Genomic DNA, 6564 nt, shown 5'->3' with positions numbered 1-6564 from the left:
AGAGACAGACAGAAAGAAAGACAGCGGGAAGGAGACAGACAGAAAGAAAGGAAGAAAGAGACAGGGGCAGGGAGAGACACAGACAGACAGACATATTCTAGCACCTGTTAATGTAACGGGCTTAAACACAAGTTATATTTTCATTTATTTTATTTGCCAGTATTGCTTAAAGGAGTTAATTTAGACCTTGGCCTACTAGCCTCCTTCAGTGGGCATTGTCTTCCCAATGGTCTCTCCTAGTGCTTGTCCGTGACACCAGAACTCATAGACTTGACCAGCATGGATGTGAGAAAAGGTACACGGGAGTTAAAAAATTGTTAGTATCTGCCGGGATCCCTCATGTCCTGGCCTACCACTACACCATCAAATGGGGAAGAGGATACAGAGCAGGAAGGTGGGATGTGCAGTGAATGGCAGGGAGGGGGGACAGGGTGCAGAGCCTGGCAAGTAGGGAGATTGGGTTCAGAGACTGGCAGGGAGGGGGGCTGGCTGCATAGCCTGGTAGGGCAAGGAGGGAAGGGGACTGGGTTTAGAGCTTTGCAGGGCATGGAGGGAAGGGGGCTGGGTGCAGAACTAGGTGTTTTCCTCATTCGGGGGGGGGGGGGAAATGAGGGTCTCGACTTATATTCGGATTGACATATATTTGAGTATATGCAGTACTTATATATTCTCATTTCCCCAAACCACAGAAAGTTTTGCAGGTTTCACGTCCTGAAAAATCATCATTAATTCTCAGCACTGCCTTTCGTTCTGGCGACAGCTCCTCGCACCTTCACAAAAGTGATGGTTGTAGCAGTTCATCTGCACAAGATGGAACTGCAAGTGCATCCCTAGCTGGATGACTGGCTGATCAGGGCCCCCTCATCCGAAGGTTGACACACAGTGGATCAGGTGATCCGAGTCCTGGAAGGTCTAGGGTGGAATATGAATTACAGAAAGAGCCATTTGATGCCAACTCAATCCCTGGAGTACCTGGAAGTCTTGTTCGACATGGCTGCTGGCCATGTCTGTCTTCCTGAGGCACACAGTCCTTGGTTCAATGGCAGTCCCAATAGATGTGGTTCCCTGGGTGAGGGTCCACCTGCGTCCTCTCCAGCATGCAGTGCTCTCGAGCTGGTCTCCACAGATGGATGCTTTACAGAAGTTTCTACCTTGGACCTTGGAAGCTTGAGCCAGCATAGATAGGTGGCTCCACTCTCAGTCCCTATCTAAGGGTATGCCTTTTTGGATAGTTTCCTGATTGGTTGTAATGACAGATGCCAGTCTCCGTGGCTGGGATGCTCATTGCAACCGTCGATTGATTCAAGGGCATTGGTCGTTCTGTCAGAGGAATTGATCAATCAACAGGTTGGAGCTGCATGCCATTCAGCTAGCCCTGGTGAAATTGAAAAAATCTCTGGAAGTTCAAGCGGTCAGAGTCTTCTCCAACAATGCTACAGTGGTGGCACGTCAGTCACCAGGGTGGAACCAAGAGTGCACCTCTGTGTTATGTTTGGAGGCCACATGGTCTTCAACTGCAAGCACATGTTATGGGAGTGGATAATGTTCAAGCCAATTTCCTCAGCAGACAGATCCTGGATCCAGGTCAGTGGACTCTGTCAAAGACAGCTTTTAAAGCCATTGTTCAGCGCTGTGGTCAACCATGATTTTACCTCATGGCAACGGTGGAGAACAAGAAGATGGATAGGTTCTTCAGTCGGCAATATGAGCCTAGAAGCGAGGGTCTAAACGCTCTAGTCTAGATGTGGCTTCAGGGCCTACTCTTGTATGTCTTTCCTTCCTGGCCCATGATAGGCTGAGTTCTTCAATGGATTTCAAGTCATCAAGGAAAGGTTATTCTGGTGGCCATGTAGACCATGGTCTGCAGATCTGATGCTTCTTTGCTAGGTCATAGCCTCCAGATGCTTGTGCATCCAGATCTCCTTTCACAAGGTCCAGTCTGCATGGAGGATCCAGATCACTGTGCTCTTAAGGCATGGCTCTTGAGTGTGAAGCAATAAGAGTATAAAGGGTATTCAGAGGTGGTCTTTGCCACCCTTCTCAAGTCTAAGAAGTCGACTAGTCTCTGCCTATTCTAAAGCGTGGAAGGCTTTCCAGCATTGATGTTCTTAGGAGCTTGTGGAACCATTTTCGACTCCAATCTCTATGATGTTAGCTTTCATTCAAGCTGACCTTGACAAAGGACTTACAGTACTGTGGTTTTCCTTCAGATTCAAGTTGCAGGGCTGTCTTGTTTCAGGACCCGAGATTGCAGATCAACTCATCCAGACAATGCCAGATTTCTGAAGGGTGCTCTCCGCATCAGGCCACCAGTCAAGCCTCCGTTCCCTTCCTGGGATCTTAACGTGGTAATGCGGTGTCTTACCAAAGCTCTGTTCGAGCCACTTAAACAAGCGTCTCTATTGGATTTCACAATAAAGGCTGTTTTTCTGGTAGTTGTGACATTGGTGAGACAAGAATCAGAGCTCCAGGCCCTCTCGTATAGAGAGCCTTTCTTGAAAATCTTGGACACTGAGTTTTTCTACACACTGTTTGTTCCTTTCTGCCGAAGGTCGTTTTGGCATTCCATGTCAACTAGGAGGTCCGCTTACCTCCTTTCCAGTCCATCGATTCTAAGAAACAGGACTGGATTTTGAAGATGTATCTAGATGTCACCAACAAGTTTCGGCTCTCTGACCTTCTGTTTGTGCTGACTCATTTGGCTAAGCGAGGCACTCCAGCCTTCGAGGCCATGATTTCCAGATGGATCCAAATGGCCATTTTGTCAGCTTACCTTACCTGTGGGAAACAGTCTCCTGTGTCTGTCAAGGTGCATTCGACCAGAAGTGTAGCTTTGTTGTGGAACGAAGCTAGAGCAGTCTTCCCTAAGGAGATTTGTAGGGCGGTGACTTGGGCCACTCTGCAGATATTTGCCAAATATAGAGTGGATGTTGCAGCAAGGGAGGACACTGCCTTTGAGTCCTCAGTTTTACGGGCTGGCACAGTCAGCCCACCTTAGATTTCTGGGACTGCTTTTGTATGTCTCGCTTATCCAGAATGGCACATACAAGAGATTTTGTTCTTACCTCTCTTTACCAGTAGATAGTGTAGGAATGCCAGAAAGGAAACACACACACGCAGTCTTAAAGTCGAGAGGAGGCGCTGCCAGGGGCTAGCTCTGAGTCCCTTTTTATTATGCTTCTAAGCTAATGACGATACTACAACAAGGCAAAATAGTCAAAGATTCCAGAAAGGGGTCGCTGAGAGGGATTGTAATACCCTACCACTCTAAACAACAAAATATTTTGTAAATGTAAGGAGCACTCAGTGTGAACGAGCAGCCACGGGAGACAAGCTCCAATGCTTCACAAAACAGGCAGAGGTCACAAACCCCCACCCGCACACCATCACTGGGCCCCCGATGTGTGCAATAATTAAATAAAGTGAAAACACTCACAACTCAAACTGTAATCACACATAAATTAGGATGAAAACCTCTGAGCGGCCCCTAACAGAACCAATCCAGCCAGCTCCCCAGCAAAACTTAGAACCAATAATGAAAACCAAACTTAACTGAATGTGATAAACATCTGAAGCACAAAAATCAAACGCAACAGAACACCAGGTTCAACCAGCCTGGTTTCGGAGACAAGCCCTTCTTCAGGAACCCATACTGGAAGCTGTGAAGATCTGAGTCAGCTGGAAAGGGGCGGAGCAACCGGAGGAGAGCGCATGCCAGCTAAAAAGCAGACCGAAGCTAACGTCACACACGCATACACCAATCACACAAAGACACATCATACATACATAAACCACCCCCACTTTAGCAAAAACCAGAAGAAACCGCGAAAATTCAAGATTCAAACAAACACCAGGCTAAATAATGGTGTGCCATTCCACACCCTCATTTAGTCCCAAAGGGTGAACTGCCTCCAAATGGAAGATCCAGAATTGCTCCCTTAAATTCAAATGAGCCTGCTTGTCGCCCCTAAAATCACCAGGCAGCTGTTCAAGAACAAACCAATGTAAATCTGCAAACTGGTGACCAAGTTCAACACAATGGGGAACCAGCGGAGCAGAAAGAGTAGTAGTATGAATCCTGCTCTTGTGTTCGCGTAATCTGGTTCTGATCTTCCTATTGATGCGACCAATGTAGATGAGGGTACAGGAACATACGATGACATAAATGACATGAAGTGTGGTCCCTGAGCTGATAGGTCCGATGGGTGTGAGGATGTCCTCCGGTTGCTCCGCCCCTTTCCAGCTGACTCGGATCTTCACAGCTTCCAGTATGGTAAGAACATGGTCTCTTTTAAACCCTACCTTCTGTTTTCTGTCCAATAACCAGTTCCTAATCCACAACAAAACATTGCCTCCTATCCCATGACTCTAATTTTCTCAGAAGCCTCTCATGTAGGAACCGCTGCCTGTGGCCTCTGAAGAGAGCGAGTGCAGCTGAATATCAATGCAGGACAAGAAGCCAGAGGAAGGTACACTTTCCTGGGAGCCCCAGATGAACTACTTCCATCCCTGTGAGTCTGAAGGGGATCTCCATCAATCCTATTCCTATAGAGCTCTCGATTCCATACCACTTGCACCAAGGCTCCATCACCAACGTGAATAGGAATGGGAAGAGTGAGCAGCCTTGCCACATACCCCTCCCCAAGGGAAAGCTGGATGAGTATGCCCCATTAATTTTATACATGCTTCAAAGGAGCTATAAAGTTCAAGCAGGCAGTGACAGAATCCAGGTCCTATTCCCATTTTCTGGAGCACTTTAAGCATAAAAGGCCCTGTCAAAGGCTTTCTCTGTATAACTCTAAGCTCTTTCCTGCTGGGAACAAATTCCATTTGTTCAAAATGTACTAATGGGACAGAATTTTTGCCATAAAGTTAAGGTCCATATTTATTAGTGATATTAGTCAGTATGAACTAGTGCTGCCCGATTCAGGAAAATAATTTGGATTCGATTCGATTTTCCTGCCCAAGTGGGTGTTTTGTTTTGTTTTTCAAACATCCTGGTGGGTTTATTTTATAGCCTTTTCACCCCTTTTATAGCATCTTCACCCCTTTTGCCTTCTCCTAACCACACTGGCGCTGTGGTGTAAACAAAATAAACAAACAAGACTTTTCCTTTCTCTGTTAAATCCTAGCTCACGTTTGCGGTCTAACACCAGCTCTGGCAGGATACACATCTAAAATCTGACATATTGTAATCACGAAACAGAAAATCAAATTATTTTTTCTACCTTTTGGTGTCTGGTCATTATTCAAATATTGTTGGTCCCAGGCTCTGGTTGTCTTCTGATAACTTGCTTACCAGGGTCTCCTTCTTTCTTTCTCCATGCTAACCATCCATCTTCTATCTCAGTCCTCCCCTTCTGTTTCTCTTCCCTCCCCCGGAGGTCTGGCATCTTTTTTTTTTTTAATCTCCATCCACAGATCCACCTTTTCTCAACTACCCTTTCATCCAGTATCTCTCCCTCCTTCCTCACCACCCCAGGGTCCACCATATCTCCCTTTCTTTTCCCAACTACCCTCCTCTCCAGTATCTCTATCTCCCCCTCCACACCATCCCTGGGGTCCAACTTCTCTCCCTTTCTGTTCCATCCCTCCCTAAATCCCATTGTCTACAATCTCTCTCCCTCTCCTCTGTTTTTAGACCCATTATTTCTTCCTCCCCAAAGTCCGGCTTATGCATGTCTCTTTGAACCCCCTCTTCCTTCCCTCCGTATACTTCTACACCAGGGCCCCCCCCCTTGAAGTTCTGTCCTCCCCAAAGGCCTGCACCCCCCTTGAAGGCCTGCCTGTTCCCCTGAAAGCGTGTGCCACCATCCCTGAAGGCTTGTCCCCCCTTGAAGACCTGCATCCCCCCTGAAGGCCTGTACCACCACCCCTAAAGGCTTGTCCCCGCTGAAGGCTGGCACCTTACCCCTGAAGTCCTGCATGAAGGCCTGCCCCTCCCCCCCGAAGAACTGCGTAACCCCTTACCCCCCGAAGGCCTGCGTGTTCACCCTGACCTCCTGCACATCCATTTACTTAATTTCAGCAGCCTGCAGAGAGGATCACCGGTGCTAGCGATCTTTGAAACTAAATAGGTCTTCAGAGCTGTCTTCCCTCTGCCATGGTCCCGCCCCTCTGACATCAGAGGCAGGATCGCAGCAGAGGAGACTGCTCCGAATGCCTATGGCAGCTTGCAAAGATCGCTAGCACTGGCGATCTTCTCTGCAGGCTGCTATTAGGTAAATGGATGCGCGGGAGGCCAGGGGGAAGTTGGATACCAGCGGGAGGCCAGGGGAGAAGCTGGACACCAGCACTTCCTGACTGACCCTCGCCCTCTAAAGCAGGAGCGTCAGCAGCCAACCAGCAAGAGGCAGTGCTGCTGCTTGTGCTTTAGGGGGCAAGGAGGGAGGATCAGTCACCGAATTGGGAGCCCGATTTTTTTATTTTTATTTTTTTAAATCGATTTGAATCGATTCACCTGAAGTGAATCGGTGAATCGATTAGAATCGTGAATCTGGCAGCACTAGTACGAACCACAGCAGGCTTCATCCTTACCGGGTTTACATAATAAAGTAATCCCTG

This window comes from Geotrypetes seraphini, chromosome 2 (genome assembly GCF_902459505.1).
Source record: "Geotrypetes seraphini chromosome 2, aGeoSer1.1, whole genome shotgun sequence".
Taxonomy (NCBI): Eukaryota; Metazoa; Chordata; class Amphibia; order Gymnophiona; family Dermophiidae; genus Geotrypetes; species Geotrypetes seraphini.
The sequence above is the reverse complement of the archived record's forward strand: the minus strand, read 5'-3'. Positions refer to the sequence as shown.